This window comes from Perca fluviatilis, chromosome 20 (genome assembly GCF_010015445.1).
Source record: "Perca fluviatilis chromosome 20, GENO_Pfluv_1.0, whole genome shotgun sequence".
Classification (NCBI taxonomy): domain Eukaryota; kingdom Metazoa; phylum Chordata; class Actinopteri; order Perciformes; family Percidae; genus Perca; species Perca fluviatilis.
Genome location: NC_053131.1, coordinates 1,685,868 through 1,711,103, shown reverse-complemented (window position 1 = coordinate 1,711,103; position 25,236 = coordinate 1,685,868). Strand labels below are relative to the sequence as shown.

The following is a 25,236-nucleotide window of genomic DNA, read 5'->3' as shown; positions in this document are numbered from 1 at the left end:
GAAAACAAGATATTTATAGATGGTAAAATGCAATGACACTTGTGGTATAAATTAGGAGCACAGACCTGTGTTGAAAAGTGGAGAATAAAAGTGTACAGCCCCGGTATTTCCAGGCAGTCTCCCATCCAACATCGACCCTCGGCCCCACCTTGCTTTAGCTCGTGATCAAAGAGATCGTCTGTTCACGGTATGGCTGTTAAGCCATTACAGCAGGTGAACACAAGGATTTATACATGGTATAATGCAAGTATACTGGTATATAGAAGGAGTATACCCGTTGTTGTACAATGGGAATAAAGAGCTTACAGCACGGCGGTATTCCCAGGTAGTTCCCATCCAAGTACCAACAGGCCCTACCTGTTGAACTTCCCGGTAGATCAAACGTAGATCGGGTGATTCAGGGTGGTAGGCGGTCAGAAGTCATTAAAGAAGGTGAAAACAAGATATTTATAGATGGTAAAATGCAATTACACTTGTGGTATAAACAAGAAGCAGAGCCCCTGTTGTTGTAAAATGGTAAAAACAGCTACGCACCAGGGTATTCTAGGCAGTCTCCATCCAAGTACTGACCGCCTTACCTTGCTTAGCTCCAGAGATCAAATGAGAGATCCGGGTGGATTACTGTGGTATAACGGTGAAGCTATTAGAGTAGGTGAACACAAGGTATTTTACATGGTAAAATGCAAGTATACTTGTGGTATATAGAAGGGAGCATAGACCTGCTGTTGTAAAATGGTAATAAACAGCTTTACAGCACCGTAGTATCCCGTCGCAGTCTCCCATCCGGTACTGACCCGCCCTACCTTGCTTAGCTTCCGAGATCAAACGAGATCGGGCGTGTTCAGGGTGGTATGGCCGTATTTCACGGAGAGCAGGTAAAACAAGATATTTATAGATGGTAAAATGCGCAAGACACTTGTGGTATAAATTAGGAGCACAGACCCTGCTGTTGAAAGTGTAGAATAAAAGGCATACACCCGGTATCCCCAGGCAGTCTCCCATCCAAGTACTGACCGCCCTACCTGCTTTAACTTCCGAGATCAAACGTAGATCGGGCGTATTGAGGGGTGGTATGGCCGTAAGCCATTAGAGCAGGTGAAACAAGATATTTATAGATGGTAAAATGCAATGACACTTGTGGTATAAATTAGGAGCACAGGACCCTGCTGTTGAAAGTTAGAATAAAAAGCTTACAGCACCGGGTATTCCCAGGCAGTCTCCCATCCAAGTACTGACCCACCCCTACCTGCTTAACTTCCGGAGATCAAACGAGATCGGTGTATGAGGGTGGTATGGCCATAAGCCTTTAGAGTAGGTGAACACAAGGTATTTATCACATGGTAAAATGCAAGTATACTTGTGGTTATAGAAGGAGCATAGCCCCTGCTGTTGTACAATGGGAATAAAAGCCAAGACAGCACCGGTATTCCCAGGCAGTCTCCCATCCAGTATTGACCCGCCCAACCTGTACGCTTCGCGCATCAAACGAGATCGGGTATGTTCAGGGTGGTATGGCCGTAGCCATTAGAGCAGGTGAAAACAAGATATTAATAGATGGTAAAATGCAATGACACTTGTGGTATAAATTAGAAGCAGAGACCCTGCTGTTGAAAGTGTAGAATAAAAAGCTTACAGCACCGGTATCCCAGGGAGTCTCCCATCCAAGCACTGACCTCAACCCTACCTTGCTTAGCTACCGAGATCAAATGAGATTGGGTGTGTTCAGGGTGGTATGGGTCAGTAATCCATTAAAGAAGGTGAAAACAAGATATTTATAGATGGTAAAATGCAATTACACTTTGTGGTATAAACAAAAAAGAAGCAGAGCCCCTTCGTTGTAAAATGGTAATAAACATCTTACAGCAATCGGGTATTCCCAGGAAGTCTCCCATCCAAGTACTGACCCAGCCCTACCTTGCTTAGCTTCCGGAGATCAAACGAGATCGGGCGTATTCACGGGTGGTATGGCGTCAGAGCCATTAGAGTAGGTGAACACAAGGTATTTATACATGGTAAAATGCAAGTATACTTGTGGTATATAGAAGGAGCATAGCCCCTGCTGTTGTAAAATGGTAATAAACAGCTTACAGCACCGGTATTCCCAGGCAGTCTCCCATCCAAGTACTGACCCGCCCCATCCTGCTTAGCTTCCAGATCAAACGAGATCGGCGTGAATTCAGGGTGGTATGGCCGTAAGCCATTAGAGCAGGTGAAAACAAGATATTTATAGATGGTAAAATGCAAATGACAACTTGTGGTATAAATTAAGAGCACAGACCCCGTTGAAAGTGTAGAAGGTAAAAGCTTACAGCACCGGGTATTCCCACGTAGTCTCCCATCCAAGGCGACCCGCCCTACCTCGCTAGGCTTCCCGAGATCAAACGAGATCGGGCATGTTCACGGTGGTATGGCGGTAAGCTTTAGAGTAGGTAGAACACAAGGTATTTAGCATGGTAAAATGCAAGTATACTTGTGGTATATAGAAGGAGCATAGCCCCTGCTGTAATAATGGGGAATAAAAGCTCCAGCACCGGGTATCTCCCAGCAGTCTCCCATCCAAGTACTGACCGGCCCCACCTTGCTTAGCTTTCCCGGAGATCAAACGAGATCGGCGATTCAGGGTGGTAGGGGTCGTAAGCTATTAAGGAAGGTGAAAACAAGATATTTATAGATGGTAAAATGCAATTACACTTGTGGTATCGAAGCAGAGCCCCTGCTGTTGTAAATGGTAATAAACAGCTTACAGCACCGTATTCCTGCGTCTCCCCATCCAAGTACTGACCCGCACTACTTTGCTTAGCTTCCGAGATCAAACGATACCGAGGCGGTTCACGGTGGTATGGCCACAAACCATTTTAAGCAGTGAAAACAAGATATTTATAGATGGAAAAATGCAAAGACACTTGTGGTATAAAATTAGAGCACAGACCCCCCCGTTGAAAGTGTGGAATAAAAAAGCTTACAGCACCGGGTATTTCCAGGCAGTCTCCCATCCAAATACGACCCGGCCCTACCTGCTTAGCTCCTGATCAAACGATCGGCGTAGCCACGTGGTAGGGCCGTAGTTTACAGCAGGTGAACACAAGGTATTTATACATGGTATAATGCAAGTATACTTGTGGTATATAAAAGGAGCATAGCCCCTGCTGCTGTACAATGGGAATAAAAGCTACTGTTAACCGGTATTCCCAGGTAGTCTCCCATCCAAGTACTGACCAGGTCCCTACCTGCTTTAGAGCCTCCGAGATCAAACGAGATCGGGCGTATTCAGGGGTGGTATGGCCGTAGTTTCACAACTAAGGTGAAAACAAGATATTTATAGATGGTAAAATGCAATTACACTTGTGGTATAAACAAGAAGCAGGAGCCCCTGCTGTTGTAAAATGGAAAGAAACAGCGTACATACACCGGTATTCCTAGGCAGTCTCCCATCCAAGTACTGACCCGGCCCCACCTTGCTTAGCTTCCAGATCAAATGAGATCTGGCGCGAGCCCACGGTGGTGGTATGGCCGTAGCTTCATTAGGAGTAGGTGAAACACAAGGTATTTATACATGGTAAAATGCAAGGATACTGTGGTATATAGAAGGAGCATAGACCCTGCTGTTGTAAAATGGTAATAAACAGCTTACAGCACCGGTATTCCCAGGCAGTCTCCGCATCTGTACTGACCTCGCCCTACCTTGCTTAGCTTCCGAGATCAAACGTAGATCGGGCCTGTTCAGGGTGGTAACGGCCGCAGGTGAAAACAAGATATTTATAGATGGTAAAATGCAATTACACTGTGGTATAAACAAGAAGCAACAGCCCTGCTGTTGTAAAATGGTAATAAAAGCTTACAGCACGGTATCCTAGCAGCCCCATCCAAGTACACTGACCGCCCTACATCCAGACATCAAATGAGATCAACATGAGTTCACGTGGTATGGGAAGCCATTAGAGTAGGTGAACACAAGGTATTTATACATGGTAAAATGCAAGTATACTTGTGGTATATAGAAGGAGCATAGACCCTGCGGTTGTAAAATGGTAATAAACAGCTTACAGCACCGGTATTCCCAGTAGTCTCCCACCAAGTACTGACCCCCCGCCCCACCTTGCTTAGCTTCCAAGATCAAACGAGATCGGCCGTTCAGGGTGGTGGCCGTAGCCATTCGATCCAGGTGAAAACAAGATATTTATAGATGGTAAAATGCAATGACACTTGTATTAAACTAGGAGCACAGACCCCGTTGAAAGTGTAGAATAAAAAGCTTACAGCACCGGTATTCCCAGGCAGTCTCCCCATCCAAGTACCGACCTCGCCCCACCTTGCTTAACTTCAGATCAAACCAGATTCATGCAGTTGAGGGTGGTACGGCCGTAGCCATTAGAGCAGGTAAAACAAGATATTTATAGATGGTAAAATGCAACACACTGTGGTATAAATTAGAGCACAGACCCTGCTGTTGAAAGTGTAGAATAAAAAGCTTACAGCACCGGGTATCCTAGGCAGTCTCCCATCCAAGTACTGACCGCCCCACCTGCTTAGCTTCCGATCAAACGAGATCGGGCTCTATTCAGGGTGGTATGGCCGTAGTCCATTAGAGCAGGTGAAAACAAGATATTTATAGATGGTAAAATGCAATTACACTTGGGTATAAACAAGAAGCAGAGCCCCCTGCTGTTGTAAAATGGTAATAAACAGCTTACAGCACGGGTATTCCTAGGCAGTCTCCCATCCAAGTACTGAATCCGCCCTACCTTGTTTGAAGGCTTCCGGAGATCAAATGAGATCTGGCGTGTTCACGGTGGTATGGCGTTAAGCCATTAGAGTAGGTGAACACAAGGTATTTATAAATGGTAAAATGCAAGTATACTTGTGGTATATAGAAGGAGCATAGACCCCATGCTGTTGTAAAATGGTATAAACAGCTTACAGCACCGGTATCTCCTAGCAGTCTCCCATCAAGTACTGACCCGCCCCACCTGCTTAGCTTCCAAGATCAAACGAGATCGGCCTGTTCAGGGTGGTATGGCCGTAGCCATTAAAGAAGGTGAAAAACAAGATATTTATAGATGGTAAAATGCAATTACACTTGTGGTATAAACAAGCAAGCAGAGCCCCCTGCTGTTGTAAAATGGTAATAAACAGCTTACAGCACCGGTATTCCCAGGCAGTCTCCCATCCAGCAACTGACCCGCCCCACCTTGCTTACCTCCAGATCAAACGAATCCGGGCGTTCACGTGGTATGGCCGGAAATCATTTGAGCAGGTGAAACAAGATATTTATAGATGGTAAAATGCAATGACACTTGTGGTATAAATTAGGAGCACAGACCCTGCTGTTGAAAGTGTAGAATAAAAAGCTTACAGCACCGGTATTCCAGGCAGTCTCCTCATCCAAATACCAACTCCGCCCTACCTTGCTTAGCTCGGTGATCAAACGAGATCCGGCGATCACGGCGTGGTAGGCCGTAGTCATTACAGCAGGTGAACACAAGGTATTTATACTGGTATAATGCAAGTATACTTGTGGTATATAGAAGGAGCATAGCCCCTGTTGTTGTACAATGGGGAATAAAGAGCTAACAACCGGTATTCCCAGGTAGTCCCCCATCCAAGTACTGACCAGCGCCCACCCTGCTTAGCCTCGAGATCAAACGCAGATCGGGCGATATTCAGGGTGGTATGGCCGGAAGCCATTAAAGAAGGTGAAAACAAGATATTTATAGATGGTGTAAAATGAAATACACTTGTGGTATAAACAAGAAGCAGAGCCCCCTGCTGTTGTAAAATGGTAATAAACAGCTTACAGCACCGGTATTCCTAGGCAGCTCCCATCCAAGTACCGACCCGGCCCCCCCTTGTTTAGCTCCGAGATCAAATGAGATCTAAGCAGTCCACGGTGGTATGGCAGTAGCCATTAGAGAGTAGGTGAACACAAGGTATTTATACATGGTAAAATGCAAGTATACTTGTGGTAATAGAAGGAGCATAGACCCCTGCTGTTGTAAAATGGTAATAAACAGCTACAGCAATCGAAAGTATTCAGCAGTTCCCATCCAAGTACTGACCCGCCCATCTTTGCTTTAGCTTCCGAGATCAAACGAGATCGGGCTGTGACAGGTGGTATACGTAAGTCATTAGAGCAGGTGAAAACAAGATATTTATAGATGGTAAAATGCAATGACACTTGTGGTATAAATTAGAGCACAGACCCTGCTGGCGTAGAATAAAAGCTACAGCACCGGGTATTCCCAGCAGTCTCCCATCCAGTACTGACCCGGCCCCACCTTGCTTAACTTCCGCAGATCAAACGAGATCGAAGCGTTGAGGGTGGTGATGGCAGAAGCCATTAGAGCAGGTGAAAACAAGATATTTATAGATGGTAAAATGCAATGACACTTGTGGTATAAATTAGGAGCTACAGACCCTGCTGTTGAAAGTGTAGAATAAAAAGCTTAGAGCACCGGTATTCCCAGGCAGTCTCCCATCCAAGTACTGACCCGCCCTACCTTGCTTAACTTCCAGATCAAACGAAGATCGGGCGTGGAGGGTGGTATGGCCATAAGTCCTTTAGAGTAGGTGAACACAAGGATTTAGATACATGGTAAAATGCAAGTATACTTGTAGTATATAGAAGGAGCATAGCCCCTGCTGTTGTACAATGGGAATAAAAAGCTTACAGCACCGGTATTCCCAGGCAGTCTCCCATCCAAGTACGGACCCGCCCTACCTTGTTTAGCTTCCCCCGACCCCGCTTGATCCTCGAAGCCAAGCAAGGTAGGCCGGGTCAGTACTTGGATGGGAGACCGTTCGGGAATACCCGTGTCCGTAAGCTGTTTATTACCATCTTACAACAGCAGGGGTTATGCTCCTTCTATATACCACAGCATAAATTTGCATTTTACTCATGTATAAATACCTTGCCAATTCCTACCTAATGGCTTTACGCCATACCAATCGCGGAACACGCTTGATCTCGAAGCTACAAGGTGAAATGGGTCAGTACTTGATGTGGAGACTCTGGGAATAACCCGTGCTGTAAGCTGTTTATTACCATTTTACAACAGCAGGGCCTTGCCCTGTTTATACCACAAGTGTAATTGCATTTTACCATCTATAAATATCTTGTTTTCACCTTCTTTAATGGCTTACGGCCATACCACACCGAATAATGCCCGATCTCGCCTGATCCCGGAAGCCAAGCAGCAGGGCCGGGTCAGTAATTTCCTGATGGGAGACTGCCTGTGGAATACCCGGTGCTGTGTTTTTATTCCCATTGTACAACAGCAGGGGCTATGTCTTCTATATACCACAAGTATACTTGCATTTTACCATGTATAAATACCTTGTGTTCACCTACTCTAAGGCTTACGGCCATACCACTCGAACACCCGATCTCGTGTTTTCCGGAAGCTAAGCAAGGTAGGGCCTGGTCAGTACTTGGATGGGAGACTGCCTGGGAATACCCGGTGCTGTAAGCTTTTATTCTACACTTTCAACAGCAGGGTCTGTGCTCTAATTTATACCACAAGTGTCATTGCATTTTACCATCTATAAATATCTTGTTTTCACCTGCTCTAATGGCTTACGGCCATAACAACCCCTAACACCTCGATCTCGTTTGATCTTCGAAGCTAAGCAAGGTAGGGGCGGGTCAGTACTTGGATGGGAGACTGCCTGGGAATACCCGGTGCTGGAAGCTGTTTATTACCATTTTACAACAGCAGGGGCTATGCTCCTTCTTATACTACAAGTATACTTGCATTTTACCATGTATAAATACCTTGTGTTCACCTACTCTAATGGCTTACTACGCCATCACACCATGGAACACCGCCCGATATCGTTTGATCTCGGAAGCTAAGCAAGGTAGGGCCGGGTCAGTACTTGGATGGGAGACTTCCTGGGAATACCCGGTGCTGTAAGCTGTTTATTACCATTTTACAACAGCAGGGGCTCGCTTCTTGTTTATACCACAAGTGTAATTGCATTTTACCATCTATAAATATCTTGTTTTCAACTTCTCTTAATGGCTTACGGCCATACCACCCTGAATACCCCGATCTCGTTTGATCCCTCGGAAGCTAAGCAAGGTAGGGCCGGGTCAGTACTTTGGATGGGAGACTGCCTGGGAATACCCGGTGCTGTAAGCTGTTTATTACCATTTTACAACAGCAGGGCTATGCTCCTTCTATATACCACAAGTATACTTGCATTTTACCATGTATAAATACCTTGTGTTCAACCTACTCTAATGGCTTTTACGGCCATACCACCGTGAACACCCCGATCTCATTTGATCTCGGAAGCTAAGCAAGGTAGGGCCGGGTCAGTACTTTGGATGGGAGACTGCCTGGGAATACCCGGTGCTGTAAGCTTTTATTCTACACTTTCAACAGCAGGGTCTGTGCTCCTAATTTATACCACAAGTGTCATTGCATTTTACCATCTATAAATATCTTGTTTTCACCTGCTCTAATGGCTTACGGCCATACCACCCTGAACAGCCCGATCTCGCTTTGATCCTCGGAAGCTAAGCAAGGTAGGGCCGGGTCAGTAACTTGGATGGGAGACTGCCTGGGGAATGTCTCCGTGCTGTGTTTATTACCATTTTACAACAGCAGGGGCTATGCTCCTTCTATATACCACAAGTATACTTGCATTTTACCATGTATAAATACCTTGTGTTCACCTCTTTAATGGCTTACGGCCATACCACCGTGAACACGCCCGATCTCGTTTGATCTCGGAAGCTAAGCAAGGTAGGGCCGGGTCAGTACTTGGATGGGAGACTGCCTGGGAATACCCGGTGCTGTAAGCTGTTTATTCTACACTTTCAACAGCAGGGTCTGTGCTCCTAATTTATACCACAAGTGTCATTGCATTTTACCATCTATAAATATCTTGTTTTCACCTGCTCTAATGGCTTACGGCCATACCACCCTGAACACGCCCGATCTCGTTTGATCTTGGAAGCTAAGCAAGGTAGGGCCGGGTCAGTACTTGGATGGGAGACTGCCTGGGAATACCCGGTGCTGTAAGCTGTTTATTACCATTTTACAACAGCAGGGTCTAAGCTCCTTCTATATACCACAAGTATACTTGCATTTTACCATGTATAAATACCTTGTGTTCACCTACTCTAATGGCTTACGGCCATACCACCGTGAACACGCCAGATCTCATTTGATCTCGGAAGCTAAGCAAGGTAGGGCGGGTCAGTACTTGGATGGGAGACTGCCTAGGAATACCCGGTGCTGTAAGCTGTTTATTACCATTTTACAACAGCAGGGGCTCTGCTTCTTGTTTATACCACAAGTGTAATTGCATTTTACCATCTATAAATATCTTGTTTTCACCTGCTCTAATGGCTTACGGCCATACCACCCTGAACAGGCCCGATCTCGTTTGATCTCGGAAGCTAAGCAAGGTAGGGCCGGGTCAGTACTTGGATGGGAGACTGCCTGGGAATACCCGGTGCTGTAAGCTGTTTATTACCATTTTACAACAGCAGGGTCTATGCTCCTTCTATATACCACAAGTATACTTGCATTATACCATGTATAAATACCTTGTGTTCACCTGCTGTAATGGCTTACGGCCATACCACCGTGAACACGCCCGATCTCGTTTGATCTCGGAAGCTAAGCATGGTAGGGCCGGGTCAGTATTTGGATGGGAGACTGCCTGGAAATACCCGGTGCTGTAAGCTTTTTATTCTACACTTTCAACAGCAGGGTCTGTGCTCCTAATTTATACCACAAGTGTCTTTGCATTTTACCATCTATAAATATCTTGTTTTCACCTGCTCAAATGGTTTACGGCCATACCACCGTGAACACGCCCGATCTCGTTTGATCTCGGAAGCTAAGCAAGGTAGCGCCGGGTCAGTACTTGGATGGGAGACTGCCTGGGAATACCCGGTGCTGTAAGCTGTTTATTACCATTTTACAACAGCAGGGGCTATGCTCCTTCTATATACCACAAGTATACTTGCATTTTACCATGTATAAATACCTTGTGTTCACCTACTCTAATGGCTTACGGCCATACCACCGTGAACACGATTGATCTCGGAAGCTAAGCAAGGTAGGGCTGGGTCAGTACTTGGATGGGAGACTTCCTGGGAATACCCGGTGCTGTAAGCTGTTTATTACCATTTTACAACAGCAGGGGCTCTGCTTCTTGTTTATACCACAAGTGTAATTGCATTTTACCATCTATAAATATCTTGTTTTCACCTTCTCTAATGGCTTACGGCCATACCACCGTGAACACGCCCGATCTCGTTTGATCTCGGAAGCTAAGCAAGGTAGGGCCGGGTCAGTACTTGGATGGGAGACTGCCTGGGAATACCCGGTGCTGTTTATTACCATTTTACAACAGCAGGGGCTCTGCTTCTTGTTTATACCACAAGTGTAATTGCATTTTACCATCTATAAATATCTTGTTTTCACCTTCTTTAATGGATTACGGCCATACCACCCTGAACACACCCGATCTCATTTGATCTCGGTAGCTAAGCAAGGTAGGGTCGGGTCAGTACTTGGATGGGAGACTCCCTGGGAATACCCGGTGCTGTAAGCTTTTTATTCTACACTTTCAACAGCAGGGTCTCTGCTCCTAATTTATACCACAAGTGTCATTGCATTTTACCATCTATTAATATCTTGTTTTCACCTGCTCTAATGGCTTACGGCCATACCACCCTGAACATACCCGATCTCGTTTGATATCGGAAGCTAAACAAGGTAGGGCCGGGTCAGTACTTGGATGGGAGACTGCCTGGGAATACCCCGTGCTGTAACCTGTTTATTACCATTTTACAACAGCAGGGGCTCTGCTTCTTGTTTATACCACAAGTGTAATTGCATTTTACCATCTATAAATAACTTGTTTTCACCTTCTTTAATGGCTTACGGCCATACCACCCTGAATACGCCCGATCTCGTTTGATCTCGGAAGCTAAGCAAGGTAGGGCCGGGTCAGTACTTGGATGGGAGACTGCCTGGGAATACCCGGTGCTGTAAGCTTTTTATTCCCATTGTACAACAGCAGGGGCTATGCACCTTCTATATACCACAAGTATACTTGCATTTTACCATGTATAAATACCTTGTGTTCACCTACTCGTCATCCATCTCCAACCGACGTGAGAGGATGCTGGCGCTGGTTATTCGCCGCTTCTCCGTCTGCTATTCATCTGCTATTCGTCTGCTATTCTCTTGTATTTGTGTTCGCTGTACCCCCTACCTCTGGACAGCCTCTGTACCTCTGGACAGTCTCTCTGCTGGTTCCCGAAGCCGCCTGGGGCTCCTTGACCGGACTCTTGCCTCGTCGGTTAGCCAGCTAGCTGCCCCCGTTCACCAAACGCCTGCGGCAAATCCTAGCTGCTTCGGCGGCTAACCCGATTGCTGACCTCCTCCTCATAGGCAACCTCCACCAGATCGAGCCGCGACCAAGACTAGACATTTCTCTCCTTCGCGGTCTGCTGTGGATCATTTTGGCAATCACCTCATTCATCCATCTCCACCTCCACCTCTGTGCTCCTAGCCCACGGCTAACCACTATCACGGAGCTTCTCCGTCCCTCCGCCGGCATCATGATCAAATATTCAACTCTGCAACTGGTCCACTCGACAACTACTCCATTCCATCCTGCATCCCAGTCATCAAACAGCTCGGACTTCTACGTCGACGCCGTTACATCCACAGAAGCTTCGAAGCTCTCCGCAATTTGTTTTCTTCCACCACGGACAATCCATTCCATCCATCTGGTCACCTGCACGCTCTGTTGCACCTGTCCCACGTCATCTGAATGCTTCACCCACTGGTTCACATAGGGCTGAACGCATCATCAGGCTACACAGAAAACCGGGACCGGACTACAGTGCTTTCCCCACTTCACATACACTCAATCATACTCTCCAATCATTTGCTAATCGGCTCACTGTCCCCCTCAACTGCACAATACCCCACACCCCGCACCACACGCACTGCTAACGGGACAACCTCAGATCTCTCCAGCCTGCCCCCATCCCACCACCCTCTCACCATGCCAACTTTGCCCTCCTCAACACCCGATCGCCACAATAAAGCCCTGTCCTCCACGAAAACTAATCCTCGACAACACTCTTGACTTCCTTCTGCTCACCGAAACCTGGCAACAACCCAACGTACTTCTCCCTCAACCAAGCATCCCCTTTGGCTACAACTACAATCTGCAAACCCCGCCCTCCCACCGGGAGGTGGCCTCGCCGTCATTTTCAATCAGAACTTCCGGATCACAGAACTCACCCTCCCCTCAGTATCATCGTTTGAATATCTCGCCTTCAAAAACTTTTTCCTCCATGACAGTCATCCCCATTTACCGGCCACCTAAACCAAATCCCTCCTTCCTCTCTGATTTTACTGAACTCCTCACACTAGCCTCATCTCTCTCTCCACGTCTGCTGCTACTCGGTGACTTAAACATCCACATGGACTCCCCCACACGCACGCTCTCATCAGAATTCAAAATTTTACTGGATAACTTCTCTCTCACCCAACATGTCACATTCCCCACCCATGAAAAGGTCACATCCTCGACCTGGTCTGCTCCACCAACCAACCAGTGCTCGACCTCCATCCATGCCTCTTTCCCCTCTCTGATCACAAACTGATACGGTTCACCATCCCTTCTCCAACCCCACGCCCCGCCTCCTCAGAGAAATCACCTTCCGCAACCTCAAATCTATCAATCCCCACCATCTCTCTGACCTGCTCTCCACAACCTCCACCTGACTCAACCCTCACCTCACCCGATGACCTCACAGACCACCTCAACCCACCTTGTCTACCTCCCTCAACACCCTGGCCCCCTCAAAACAAAACTCGTCACTTTTAACACCTCTTCACCCTGGTACACACCTGCACTCCGAAAAATGAAACAAACTGGCCGCCAACTTGAACGTCTGACAAAGAAATCATCCCTCACAGTCCATCATGAAGCCTATAAATCCCATCTCATCGCCTACAAAGATGCCCTCATTGCTGCCAAATCTGCCTACCTCTCCACCATCCTCACCGACCCCCGCCAAAACCCCAGAACCCTCTTCTCCACATTGAACAACCTCATCAAGCCTCGGACCAACAGCCTCTCTTTACCTCTACCGGATCTCTGCAACTCATTCCTCCACTTTTTCACTGACAAAATCAATCTCATTTACAAATCCCTATCCCCTGTATCTGACCTTCCAGGATCTACCCAGCACCTACCTTGGACCCTCCTCTCTCCATCCCTCCAGACCTCCCCGACCCTCCCTCCACACTTCCTCCTCTCCCAGTTTAACCCAGTCACTCCTCCTGAAATCTCCAAACTCATCAGCTCTTCCAAACCCACTACCTGCTCCCTTGACCCCCCCCCTACTCCACTTCTGAAGTCCTGCCTCCCGGTCCTATGCCCCTACCTCACTAACCTCTTCAACTCCTCACTGTCCCTTGGAACTGTCCCTCTGCTTTCAAAACCGCTGTCACCCCAATCCTTAAAAACCTGGTCTGGATCCCTCCTCTCTCAACAACTACCGCCCAATATCCAACCTCCCCTTTCTGTCTAAAACCCCGGAACGCATAGTCGCCTCACAACTACAAACCCATCTTCTTGCCAATAACCTATTCGAACCTCTCCAATCTGGTTTTCGCCCCCTACACAGCACAGAAACCGCTCTCCTCAAAGTCCTCAACGACCTCCTCACCTTTGCTGACACCGGTTCCCTCAACATCCTCATCCTCCTCGACCTGAGTGCAGCCTTCGATACTGTGAGCCATAACATCCTGCTCACCAGACTCAAAGACCTCGGTATCGAGCGGTACTGCACTCAGCTGGCTCCACCCCTACCTTTCCAACAGATCCCATTTACTCTCTCCACAACCACACCTCTGCCACAGCCACAGTCACTCAGAGGTGTTCCCCCGGCTCGCGACTTGGCCCCTCCTCTTCATCATCTACATCCTCCCTCTTCGTCAGATACTCCGCCACTTCAACCTGACTTCCACTGCTATGCTGACGACACCCAGATCTACCTCAGCACCAAATCCCCCCACAATCCTCCCCTCTCCCACATCAACTCCTGTCTGTCAGCTATTAAAACCTGGATGCAACACAACTTCCTCAAACTCAACAACAGCGACAAACAGAATTCCTTCTGATCGGCTCCAAATCCACACTCAGCAAAACCAATAACCCCACTCTCACCATCGACGGCACCATTGTCTCCCCATCTCCCCAGGCCCGCAACCTTGGCGTTATCTTTGATTCCACCCTCTCCCTTGAGCCTCACATCCGTCAAGTCATTAAAACCTCCTTCTTTCACCTCCTGCAACATCGCCAAAATCAGACCCTCTCTCACACCCCGCTGCTGAAAGACTCATTCACGCCTTCATCTCCTCCCCGACTGGACTACTGCAACTCACTTCTCCTCGGCATCAGCTCTACCAACATCAACCGACTCCAACTGGTCCAGAACTCAGCCGCCTCGCCTCATTACCTGCTCCAAATCCTGGCACCACATCACTCCAGTCCTAAAACAACTCCACTGGCTTCCCATTTCCCACCGGATCACCTACAAAATCCTGGTCCTCACCTATAAAGCCCTCCACCATCTGGCCCCTCATACCTCACTGACCTCCTTCCCTTACCAACCCTCACGGTCCCTCAGATCCACCTCAGCCGGTTTCTCCTCTCCATCCAAAAGTCCAACCTGCGCTGGTTTTGGGGACAGAGCCTTCTCCAGAGCAGCTCCCAGGCTCTGGAACTCCCTCCCCCCAAGAGATCCGCACCTCTGAGTCCCTCACCATCTTCCAGTCCCGCCCAAGACCCATCTCTTCACCTCAGCCTACCCATAGTCCACCTGCCCCCTCCCTTTTTTCATCTGTATCTTGTTTTGTTCTACTTGTTTTGTTTGCTCGTTTTGTTTTGTTATGTTTTTATAATCTACCCTGCCCTGTAAAGGAACTTTGAGTCCAGGAAAAGCGCTATATAAATTCAATTTATTAATTATTATTATTATTACTTTAAAGGCTTACGGCCATACAACCGCGGAACATGCCCGAACTCGTTTGATCTCGGAAGCTAAGCAAGGTAGGGCCGGGTCAGTACTGGGATGGGAGACTGCATGGAAAAATCCCGGTGCTGTAAGCTTTTTATTCTACACTTTCAACAGCAGGGTCTGTGCTCCTAATTTATACCACAAGTGTCATTGCATTTTACCATCTATAAATATCTTGTTTTCACCTCGCTCTACGGATGGCTTACGGCCATACCACACCTCAACACGCCGATCTCGTTTGATCTCGGAAGTTAAGCAAGGTAGGGCCGGGCCGTACTTGGATGGGAGACTGCCTGGGAATACCCGGTGCTGTAAGCTTTTATTCTACACTTTCAACAGCGGGGCCCGGGTGCTCCTAATTTATACCACAAGTGTCATTGCATTTTACCATCTATAAATATCTTGTTTTCACCTGATCTAATGGCTTACGGCCATAACACCCTGAACAGGCCCGATTCGCTTTTGATCTTGGAAGCTAAGCAAGGTAGGGCCGGGTCAGTACTTCGGATGGGAGACTTCCTGGGAATACCCGGTGCTGTGACTAACGTTTATTACCATTTTACAACAGCAGGGTCTAAGCTCCTTCTATATACCACAAGTATACTTGCATTTTACCATGTATAAATACCTTGTGTTCACCTACTCTAATGGCTTACGGCCATACCACCGTGAACACGCCAGATCTCATTTGATCTCGGAAGCTAAGCAAGGTAGGGCCGGGTCAGTACTTGGATGGGAGACTGCCTGGGAATACCCGGTGCTGTAAGCTTTTATTCTACACTTTCAACAGCAGGGTCTGTGCTCCTAATTTATACCACAAGTGTCATTGCATTTTACCATCTATAAATATCTTGTTTTCACCTGCTCTAATGGCTTACGGCCATACCACCCTGAACACGCCCGATCTCGTTTGATCTCGGAAGCTAAGCAAGGTAGGGCCGGGTCAGTACTTGGATGGGAGACTGCCTGGGAATACCCGGGGCTGTAAGCTGTTTATTACCATTTTACAACAGCAGGGGCTATGCTCCTTCTATATACCACAAGTATACTTGCATTTTACCATGTATAAATACCTTGTGTTCACCTACTCTAATGGCTTACGGCCATACCACCGTGAACACGCCCGATCTCATTTGATCTCGGAAGCTAAGCAAGGTAGGGCCCGGTCAGTACTTGGATGGGAGACTGCCTGGGAATACCCGGTGCTGTTTATTACCATTTTACAACAGCAGGGGCTCTGCTTCTTGTTTATACCACAAGTGTAATTGCATTTTACCATCTATAAATATCTTGTTTTCACCTTCTTTAATGGATTACGGCCATACCACCCTGAACACACCCGATCTCATTTGATCTCGGTAGCTAAGCAAGGTAGGGTCGGGTCAGTACTTGGATGGGAGACTGCCTGGGAATACCCGGTGCTGTAAGCTTTTTATTCTACACTTTCAACAGCAGGGTCTGTGCTCCTAATTTATACCACAAGTGTCATTGCATTTTACCATCTATAAATATCTTGTTTTCACCTGCTCTAATGGCTTACGGCCATACCACCCTGAACACGCCCGATCTCGTTTGATCTCGGAAGCTAAGCAAGGTAGGGCCGGGTCAGTACTTGGATGGGAGACTGCCTGGGAATACCCGGTGCTGTAAGCTGTTTATTACCATTTTACAACAGCAGGGGCTCTGCTTCTTGTTTATACCACAAGTGTAATTGCATTTTACCATCTATAAATAACTTGTTTTCACCTTCTTTAATGGCTTACGGCCATACCACCCTGAATACGCCCGATCTCGTTTGATCTCGGAAGCTAAGCAAGGTAGGGCCGGGTCAGTACTTGGATGGGAGACTGCCTGGGAATACCCGGTGCTGTAAGCTTTTATTACCATTGTACAACAGCAGGGGGCTCGCTTCTTTTATACCACAAGTATAATTGCATTTTACCATGTATAAATATCTTGTGTTCACCTACTCTAATGGCTTACGGCCATACCACCCTGAACATGCCCGATCTCGTTTGATCTCGAAGCTAAGCAAGGTAGGGCCGGGTCAGTATTTGGATGGGAGACTGTCTGGGAATACCCGGTGCTGTAAGCTTTTATTACACATTTTACAACAGCAGGGTCTGTGCTCCTCTAATTTATACCACAAGTGTAATTGCATTTATACCTGTATAAATACCTTGTTTTCACCTGCTCCAATGGCTCCGGCCATACCACCCGTGAACACCGCATCCCGCTTTGATCTCGGAAGCTAAGCAAGGTAGGGCCGGGTCAGTACTTGGATGGGAGACTGCCTAGGAATACCCGGTGCTGTAAGCTTTTGTTTATACACCTTTTTCAACAGCAGGGTCTCTGCTCCTATTTATACCACAAGTGTAATTGCATTTTACCATCTATAAATATCTTGTTTTCACCTGCTCTAATGGCTTACCACCATACCACCCTGAACATACCCGATCTCGCTTTGATCTTGGAAGCTAAGCAAGGTAGGGCCGGTCAGTACTTGGATGGGAGACTGCCTTGGGAATACCGGTGCTGTAAGCTTTTATTCCCATTGTACAACAGCAGGGGCTATGCTCCTTCTATATACCACAAGTATACTTGCATTTTACCATGTATAAATACCTTGTGTTCACCTACTCTAAAGGCTTACGTACCATACCCCGGAACACGCCCGATCTCGTTTGATCCTCGAAGCTAAGCAAGGTAGGGCCAGGTCAGTACTTGGATGGGAGACTGCCTGGGAATACCCGGTGCTGTAAGCTAAGTTTTTACCATTTACACTCCAACAGCAGGGTCTGTTCCCTGTTTATACCACAAGTGTAATTGCATTTTACCATCTATAAATATCTTGTTTTCACCTGCTCTAATGGCTTACGGCCATACCACCCTGAACACGCCCGATCTCGTTTGATCTCGGAAGCTAAGCAAGGTAGGGCCGGGTCAGTACTTGGATGGGAGACTGCCTGGGAATACCCGGTGCTGTAAGCTTTTTATTCTACACTTTCAACAGCAGGGTCTGTGCTCCTAATTTATACCACAAGTGTCATTGCATTTTACCATCTATAAATATCTTGTTTTCACCTGCTCTAATGGCTTACGGCCATACCACCCGTGAACAGCTCCATCTTTGATCTCGGAAGTTAAGCAAGGTAGGGCCGTCAGTACTTGGATGGGAGACTGCCTGGGAATACCCGGTGCTGTAAGCTTTTATTCTACACTTCCAACAGCAGGGTCTGTGCCCTAATTTATACCACAAGTGTCATTGCATTTTACCATCTATAAATATCTTGTTTTCACCTGCTCTAATGGCTTACGGCCATACCACCCTGAACAGGCCCGATCTCGTTTGATCCCGAAGCGCAGCAAGGTAGGGCCGGGTCAGTACTTGGATGGGAGACTGCCTGGGAATACTCGGTGCTGTAAGCTGTTTATTACCATTTTACAACAGCAGGGTCTATGCTCCTTCTATATACCACAAGTATACTTGCATTTTCCTTGAGTTTCCTTTGTGTTTTCGGATTTTTGATTGAGACGTACAGCGGCCTTGTGGTGGCTGTGGAGACGACGCGTCGGCGGTAAGGTGAGCGTATTGTGTCACTTCCGTGTTCCCCTGTTACAAACGCTAGTTTGCTGCCTCGCAAAAACTTACTGAACTCTGCTTCACTGTTTAAATTAGCAGCTATTTGCCTGGATTGAATTTGAATTACAATTGTTTTACCCAAGCACTTATACTTAGCTTCACTTCTACAGCAATTGACTCGCTGGAATTTACAAATTAAAACACTGTTAGCTACTTTAGCTTAGCCATTAGCAATGGCTAATTCCTCTCCCTCTCCTGCTCTCTTGCTCTGTGTGTCAAATGTTTAGCTATTCCTCTGCCTCCTTTAGTGATAACGATACATGTAATAAATGTAGTATATTCGCTGTTTTGGAGGCAAGGCTTAGTGAATTTGAGTCACGGTTCGGGCACCATGGAATCAGAATCGATAAGCCTGTGAGCTAGCCAGCACCATGTAGTTAATGCGGGCCAACATACTGTAGCTTCTGTAGCTTTTGCTAGCTGTCCCTCGGCAGACCCCGAAAGCAGCCGGGCGAAAGTGGGTGACTGTCCGAGGGAAGCGTGAAGGGTTAGATCTAGACCAGGGAGTGCACATGATGACGGTCGCTCTAAACCGGAGCCGTCCGCTTCCTCTAACAGAGCCTCCCTACTCAGCGATACACCCGCGGAGAAGCCAGTTCTGGTTATTGGGAGCTCTATACTGCGATATGTGAAGCCAGCGCCCCGGCGGCTACAGTAGGCCTACCTAACCGGTCATATGTACCCCCGGCTGGAGCGGGCGATATAGAAACCCATCTAAAACTGCTGGCAAAAAGAACCGTAAATACAGTAAGATCATACTTCACGTAGGTGGTAATGGTCGTGAAATCGGAGATCACTAAAATGAATGTTGAGTCACTTTGTGCATACGCGAAAGACAATGTCGGACTCAGTAGTTTCCTCTGACCCCTGCCAAACCGGACCAATGATGAAATGTACAGTCGGACGTCATCCTTCCACCGCTGGTTGTCGGGTGGTGCCCACCTAATGATGTGGGCATGGTGAATAACTGAGGGCGCTCTGGGGAAAGCCTGAGTTCGATTGAGAGAGACGGCATTCATCCCACCTGGGACGGTGCCGCCTCATATCAAAAATCTGAAACGAAGTTTATCAGACATAAACCATGACAACCCAAGTTTGATATTAGTAATCAGAGGTGCAGTGCTACGCTGCCCTCTGTGCTCCGCTGGAGCAGTCGCCCACTCATGGTCTAATAAGCACGGTGTCTGTCCCCTGCTCCGATCGGTTAAATCAAAGGTAAACAAAAGATGCTTATACTTAACAACCTAATTGGAATTAAAACTACTGCAATAGAACAAAAATAGGAAAATTAGATGTGGACTATTAAATATTAGATCTCTGTCTTCTAAAGCAGTACTGGTAAACGAGTTGATATCAGACAATCAAAATTGATTTATTTTGTCTTACTGAAACCTGGCTGGGCCATGAAGACTATGTTAGTCTAAATGAAGCCACCCTCCCAGCCATATTAATACTCAAATTCCTAGAGGCTCAGGCCGAGGAGGGGAGTTGCAGCCATCTTTGATGCAAGCCTGCTAATTACTCCTAAACCTAAATTACATTATAACTCATTTGAAAGTCTTGTTCTTAATCTTCAACATCCAAAATGGAAAAACATTACAGCCAATTATATTCGTTGTTATTTACAGGGCTCCAGGTCCCATATTCTGAATTTTTATCTGAATTCTCAGAGTTTTTATCATGTTTAGTCCTTAAATCAGACCAAGTACTCTTGTAGGTGATTTTAATATCCATGTGGACGCTGACAATGACAGCCTTAGTACTGCTTTCAACTCATTACTGGATTCAATCGGTTTCAGTCAGAGGTGTACAAGGCGGAACGCACTGTTTTAACCACACCCTCGACCTTGTGCTGGCATATGGTATTGAAATTGAGGATTTAATAATATTTTCGCAGAATTCGGTATTATCAGATCATTCTTTAATCACTTTCGAATTCTTACTACCTGATTATATTAAATTAGATAAAAGCTCCTACACCAGATGCTTATCTGACAGTGCTATAGCTAAATTTAAAGAAGATATTCCAACAGCATTCGAACTCTATGTCATGCCTTAACATAACAGAGGACCTGTATGTTAACCTCAGTCCCTCTCAAATTGATGCATTTGTAGACGGTATTACTACATGCCTACGGATCTAACCTTAGACCTCCGCCGCCCCTGAAAAAGAAGATGATGAAGCAAAGGAAACTAGCACCTTGGTATAACTCCCAAACTCGCAATTAAAACAAATCTCACAAACCCCGAATAAGTGGCGCTCCACCAAGGTGGAAGAATCTCGCTTGGATTGGCAAGAAAGTCTCAAAACCTATAGGAAGGCCTCAAGAAGGGACATCAGACTATTACTCATCACTAATAGAAGAAAACAAGAACAACCCAAGGTTTTTCAGCACTGTCGCCAGGCTGACAGATAGCCACAGCTCTACTGAGCCATCTATTCCTCTAGCTCTGAGTAGTGATGACTTCATGAGCTTCTTCAATGATAAAATTACAACAATTAGAGATAAAATTCATCACCTTTTACACTCAACTTCTAACGGTTCACCTTTAAACGCAGAGTCGTTAGGAAATAAAGACTAGTCTCGACATATACTTAGACTGCTTTTATCCTATAGATCTTTCAACAATTAATGTTAAAGATATCCTCAGCTAAGCCATCTACCTGTCTCTTGGACCCCATCCCAACGAGACTACTCAAAGAAGCATTACCTGTGGTTAACACCTCATTACTAGATATGATCAATATGTCTCTATTAACAGGTTATGTACCACAGTCATTTAAAGTAGCTGTGATAAAACCTCTTCTGAAAAAACCCACCCTGGATCCTGAGGTCTTAGCAAACTATAGACCTATATCTAACCTTCCTTTTCTATCCAAGATCCTTGAGAAGGTGGTTGCTAATCAGTTATGCGATTTTATACATAGCAACAGTTTATTTGATGACTTTCAATCAGGATTTAGAAAGAATCATAGCACAGAGACGGCACTGGTGAAAATTACTAACGACCCTTTTAACTGCTGCAGACAAAGGTCTTGTCTCCATTCTTGTTTTACTAGATCTTAGTGCTGCATTTGACACAATTGACCATTCAATCCTGTTACAGAGATTGGAACACTTGGTTGGCATTAAAGGAATTGCTCTTGAGTTGGTTTAGGTCCTATTTCTCTGATCGATCTCAATTTGTGAATGTTAATGATAAACCCTCCAAGTACGCTAAAGTTAGCCATGGGGTTCCTCAAGGCTCAGTGCTTGGACCAATTCTATTCTCCTTATATATGCTTCCTCTAGGCAATATTATTAGAAAACACTCAATTAACTTTCACTGTTATGGATGACACCCAATTATACTTGCCAATCAAACCAGACTAAACCAGTCAGCTAGCAAAATTTCAAGAGTGCATTAAGGATATAAAATCCTGGATGACCTATAATTTTCTGATGTTAAACCCTAACAAAACTGAAGTTATTGTGCTGGGCCCTAAACACCCAACTTCATTATCTAGAGATATAGCTACTCTGGATGGTGTTGCCCTGGCCTCCAGCACCACTGTTAGAAATTTAGGAGTTATCTTTGATCAGGATATATCCTTTAATGCCAATCTAAAACAAACCTCAAGAACAGCCTTTTTTCATCTTCGTAACATTGCCAAAATTAGGAATATCCTGTCTCAAAACGACGCTGAAAAAACTAGTCCATGCATTTGTTACTTCCAGGCTGGACTATTGTAATTCCCTACTGTCAGGTTGCTCAAATAAGTTCTCTTAAGACTCTCCAGCTGATCCAGAATGCTGCAGCGCGGTTCTCACAAGAACTAAGAAAAGAGATCATATTTCTCCTGTATTAGCTTCTCTGCATTGGCTTCCTGTTGAATCCAGGATTGAGTTTAAAGTCCTTCTCTTGACCTACAAAGCTCTAAATGGTCTAGCACCATCATATCTAGAAGAGCTCCTAATACCTCATTGTCCCACTAGAACACTGCGGCCCCAGAATGCAGAGTTACTGGTGGTACCTAGAGTCTCTAAAAGTAGAATGGGAGCTAGAGCCTTCAGTTATCAGGCTCCTCTCCATATGGAACCAGCTCCCGCATCTGGGTTCGGGGGCAGAAACTGTCACCTCATTCAAGAATGAACTTAAAACTCTCCTATTTGATAAAGCTTATAGTTAGGGAGTGAGGAGTTGCAGTGTTCACCTAACTGGCCCAACTGCTTCTCTTCATAATTGTTAGATTAATAATACATAACAAAGTAGAGGGAGGCAGGCCAGCCAAGCCAGATCCGGCAGGGGGAGAGTTCTAAGCCCAAAAAAGCTACCTCTCCTTATGACCCGTCTCTCTTAGTTACCTGTTATAGTTACGCGCTGTTATAGTCCTAGACTGCCGGGGACTTCCTTCCTTTGACACACTGAGCTGCTCTCCCTCTCCCCTTTCTATTACTGTTTCTATTACTGTTACTATTACTATTACTATTTGTGTGCAGCCCGTCCCAGAAATGCTTGTTACTAATCCTAGCTTCTGGGGAGTTTACTCCCCGAGTCCTTATGCTTTTTTCCCCAGCGCATTTCCTTTGAGAACGCTTGGCACCAAGACCCTGGTTGCAGCTGTCGCCGCGGTCCTGCTGCACTCCCCTGCTGAGCTCAGCGATGCCCTGCAATGTCATGCTGCGCCCTGCTGAACCCCTGCAGCTTCCCCGCTACATCCAGTCACTGTTCCATTATTAATGTGACTACTATCGCCACTGTTCATCACACCCCCAACCGCTCGACAGACACCGCCTACCAAGAGCCTGGGTCTGTCCGAGGTTTCTTCCCAAGAGGGAGTTTTTCCTCACCACTGTCGGCACTGCTTGCTCTTGAGGGAATTACTGGAATTGTTGGAATTGTTGGGGCTTTGTAAATTATAGAGTGTGGTCTAGACCTACTCTATCTGTAAAGTGTCTCGAGATAACTTATGTTATGATTTGATACTATAAATAAAATTGAATTGAATTGAATTGAATTTTACCATCTATAAATATCTTGTTTTCACCTACTTTAATGGCTTACGGCCATACCACCCTGAATACCCGCATCTCGCTTTGATCCTCGGAAGCTAAGCAAGGTAGGGCCGGTCAGTACTTGATGGGAGACTGCCTGGGAATACCCGTGCGTGTAAGCTGTTTATTACCATTTTACAACAGCAGGGGCTATGCCTTCTATATACCACAAGTATACTTGCATTTTACCATCTATAAATACCTTGTGTTCACCTACTCTTAATGGCTTACGGCCATACTACACCATGAACAGCCTTCATCTCGCTTTGATCTCGGAAGCTAAGCAAGGTAGGGCCGGTCAGTACTTGATGGGAGACTGCCTGGGAATACCCGTGCTGTAAGCTTTTTATTACTACACTTTACAACAGCAGGGGCTCTTCTCCTAATTTATACCACAAGTATAATTGCATTTTACCATCTATAAATACCTTGTTTTCACCTACTCTTAATGGCTTACGGCCATACCACTCCTGAACATACCCGATCTCGCTTTGATCTCGGAAGCTAAGCAAGGTAGGGCCGGTCAGTACTTGATGGGAGACTGCCTGGGAATACCCGGTGCTGTAAGCTGTTTATTACCATTTTACAACAGCAGGGGCTATGCTCCTTATATATACCACAAGTATAACTTTGCATTTTACCATCTTATAAATACCTTGTTTTCACCTACTCTAATGGCTTACGGCCATACCACCCTGAACACACCTGATCTCGTTTTGATCTCGAAGCTAAGCAAGGTAGGGCCGGTCAGACTTTGATGGGAGACTGCCTTGGGAATACCTGGTGCTGTAAGCTGTTTATTACCATTTTACAACAGCAGGGGCTATGCTCCTTCTATATACCACAAGTATACTTGCATTTTACCATGTATAAATACCTTGTGTTCACCTTACTCTAAGCTCACGGCCATACCAACATGAACACCCCGAACTCGCTTTGATCTCGAAGCTAAGCAAGGAGGCGGGTCAGTACTTGATGGGAGACTGCCTGGGAATACCCGTGCTGTAAGCTTTTATTACTACACTTTACAACAGCAGGGTCTGTGCCCTAATATATACCACAAGTATAATTGCATTTTACCATCTATAAATATCTTGTTTTCACCTACTCTAATGGCTTTACGGCCATACCACTCCTGAACATCCCGATCTCGCTTTGATCTCGGAAGCTAAGCAAGGTAGGGCCGGGTCAGTACTTGGATGGGAGACTGCCTGGGAATACCCGTGCTGTAAGCTTTTATTCTACCACTTTACAACAGCAGGGGCTATGGTCCTACTTTATACCACAAGTATAATTGCATTTTACCATCTATAAATATCTTGTTTTCACCTGTTCTAATGGCTTACGGCCATACCACCCTGAACAACGCCCGATCTCGCTTTGATCTCGGAAGCTGAGCAAGGTAGGGCCGGTCAGTACTTGATGGGAGACTGCCTGGGAATACCCCGTGCTGTAAGCTGTTTATTACCATTTTACAACAGCAG

General features: G+C 46.2%; 13 non-coding genes and 19 pseudogenes across 13 annotated transcripts; 30 read left to right on the top strand and 2 right to left on the bottom strand.

The window, feature by feature from the left end:
• Nucleotides 1-1,187: 1,187 nt before the first annotated feature.
• LOC120549959 lies at nucleotides 1,188-1,304 on the bottom strand (annotated as a pseudogene).
• A 777-nt stretch (nucleotides 1,305-2,081) lies between these two features.
• LOC120550535 lies at nucleotides 2,082-2,198 on the bottom strand (annotated as a pseudogene).
• Nucleotides 2,199-8,020: 5,822 nt separating this feature from the next.
• LOC120550436 lies at nucleotides 8,021-8,141 on the top strand (annotated as a pseudogene).
• Nucleotides 8,142-8,247: 106 nt separating this feature from the next.
• LOC120550335 lies at nucleotides 8,248-8,366 on the top strand (annotated as a pseudogene).
• A 324-nt stretch (nucleotides 8,367-8,690) lies between these two features.
• LOC120549983 lies at nucleotides 8,691-8,809 on the top strand. Its single transcript, XR_005637475.1, has one exon. It is a non-coding gene; the product is annotated as a 5S ribosomal RNA (ribosomal RNA).
• A 104-nt stretch (nucleotides 8,810-8,913) lies between these two features.
• On the top strand, nucleotides 8,914-9,032 carry LOC120550099. Its single transcript, XR_005637576.1, has one exon. It is a non-coding gene; the product is annotated as a 5S ribosomal RNA (ribosomal RNA).
• Nucleotides 9,033-9,136: 104 nt separating this feature from the next.
• On the top strand, nucleotides 9,137-9,254 carry LOC120550307 (annotated as a pseudogene).
• A 104-nt stretch (nucleotides 9,255-9,358) lies between these two features.
• Nucleotides 9,359-9,477, top strand: LOC120550147. The gene has a single exon (XR_005637622.1). It is a non-coding gene; the product is annotated as a 5S ribosomal RNA (ribosomal RNA).
• Nucleotides 9,478-9,581: 104 nt separating this feature from the next.
• LOC120549966 lies at nucleotides 9,582-9,700 on the top strand. The gene has a single exon (XR_005637459.1). It is a non-coding gene; the product is annotated as a 5S ribosomal RNA (ribosomal RNA).
• Nucleotides 9,701-9,804: 104 nt separating this feature from the next.
• On the top strand, nucleotides 9,805-9,923 carry LOC120550203. The gene has a single exon (XR_005637676.1). It is a non-coding gene; the product is annotated as a 5S ribosomal RNA (ribosomal RNA).
• Nucleotides 9,924-10,027: 104 nt separating this feature from the next.
• Nucleotides 10,028-10,136, top strand: LOC120550489 (annotated as a pseudogene).
• Nucleotides 10,137-10,240: 104 nt separating this feature from the next.
• LOC120550256 lies at nucleotides 10,241-10,359 on the top strand (annotated as a pseudogene).
• A 97-nt stretch (nucleotides 10,360-10,456) lies between these two features.
• Nucleotides 10,457-10,575, top strand: LOC120550142. Its single transcript, XR_005637617.1, has one exon. It is a non-coding gene; the product is annotated as a 5S ribosomal RNA (ribosomal RNA).
• Nucleotides 10,576-10,679: 104 nt separating this feature from the next.
• LOC120550329 lies at nucleotides 10,680-10,798 on the top strand (annotated as a pseudogene).
• Nucleotides 10,799-10,902: 104 nt separating this feature from the next.
• Nucleotides 10,903-11,021, top strand: LOC120550277. Its single transcript, XR_005637713.1, has one exon. It is a non-coding gene; the product is annotated as a 5S ribosomal RNA (ribosomal RNA).
• A 4,023-nt stretch (nucleotides 11,022-15,044) lies between these two features.
• On the top strand, nucleotides 15,045-15,165 carry LOC120550520 (annotated as a pseudogene).
• A 108-nt stretch (nucleotides 15,166-15,273) lies between these two features.
• LOC120550391 lies at nucleotides 15,274-15,391 on the top strand (annotated as a pseudogene).
• A 332-nt stretch (nucleotides 15,392-15,723) lies between these two features.
• LOC120550091 lies at nucleotides 15,724-15,842 on the top strand. Its single transcript, XR_005637569.1, has one exon. It is a non-coding gene; the product is annotated as a 5S ribosomal RNA (ribosomal RNA).
• A 103-nt stretch (nucleotides 15,843-15,945) lies between these two features.
• LOC120550088 lies at nucleotides 15,946-16,064 on the top strand. The gene has a single exon (XR_005637565.1). It is a non-coding gene; the product is annotated as a 5S ribosomal RNA (ribosomal RNA).
• Nucleotides 16,065-16,168: 104 nt separating this feature from the next.
• LOC120550250 lies at nucleotides 16,169-16,287 on the top strand (annotated as a pseudogene).
• A 97-nt stretch (nucleotides 16,288-16,384) lies between these two features.
• LOC120550140 lies at nucleotides 16,385-16,503 on the top strand. Its single transcript, XR_005637615.1, has one exon. It is a non-coding gene; the product is annotated as a 5S ribosomal RNA (ribosomal RNA).
• A 104-nt stretch (nucleotides 16,504-16,607) lies between these two features.
• Nucleotides 16,608-16,726, top strand: LOC120550498. Its single transcript, XR_005637734.1, has one exon. It is a non-coding gene; the product is annotated as a 5S ribosomal RNA (ribosomal RNA).
• Nucleotides 16,727-16,830: 104 nt separating this feature from the next.
• Nucleotides 16,831-16,949, top strand: LOC120550266. Its single transcript, XR_005637712.1, has one exon. It is a non-coding gene; the product is annotated as a 5S ribosomal RNA (ribosomal RNA).
• A 101-nt stretch (nucleotides 16,950-17,050) lies between these two features.
• LOC120550331 lies at nucleotides 17,051-17,168 on the top strand (annotated as a pseudogene).
• A 330-nt stretch (nucleotides 17,169-17,498) lies between these two features.
• On the top strand, nucleotides 17,499-17,617 carry LOC120550532 (annotated as a pseudogene).
• Nucleotides 17,618-17,945: 328 nt separating this feature from the next.
• Nucleotides 17,946-18,064, top strand: LOC120550485. Its single transcript, XR_005637732.1, has one exon. It is a non-coding gene; the product is annotated as a 5S ribosomal RNA (ribosomal RNA).
• A 320-nt stretch (nucleotides 18,065-18,384) lies between these two features.
• Nucleotides 18,385-18,502, top strand: LOC120550543 (annotated as a pseudogene).
• A 3,491-nt stretch (nucleotides 18,503-21,993) lies between these two features.
• On the top strand, nucleotides 21,994-22,887 carry LOC120549175 (annotated as a pseudogene).
• A 1,316-nt stretch (nucleotides 22,888-24,203) lies between these two features.
• On the top strand, nucleotides 24,204-24,322 carry LOC120550451 (annotated as a pseudogene).
• Nucleotides 24,323-24,429: 107 nt separating this feature from the next.
• On the top strand, nucleotides 24,430-24,547 carry LOC120549932 (annotated as a pseudogene).
• Nucleotides 24,548-24,868: 321 nt separating this feature from the next.
• Nucleotides 24,869-24,987, top strand: LOC120549931 (annotated as a pseudogene).
• Nucleotides 24,988-25,092: 105 nt separating this feature from the next.
• Nucleotides 25,093-25,211, top strand: LOC120549927 (annotated as a pseudogene).
• Nucleotides 25,212-25,236: the final 25 nt, after the last annotated feature.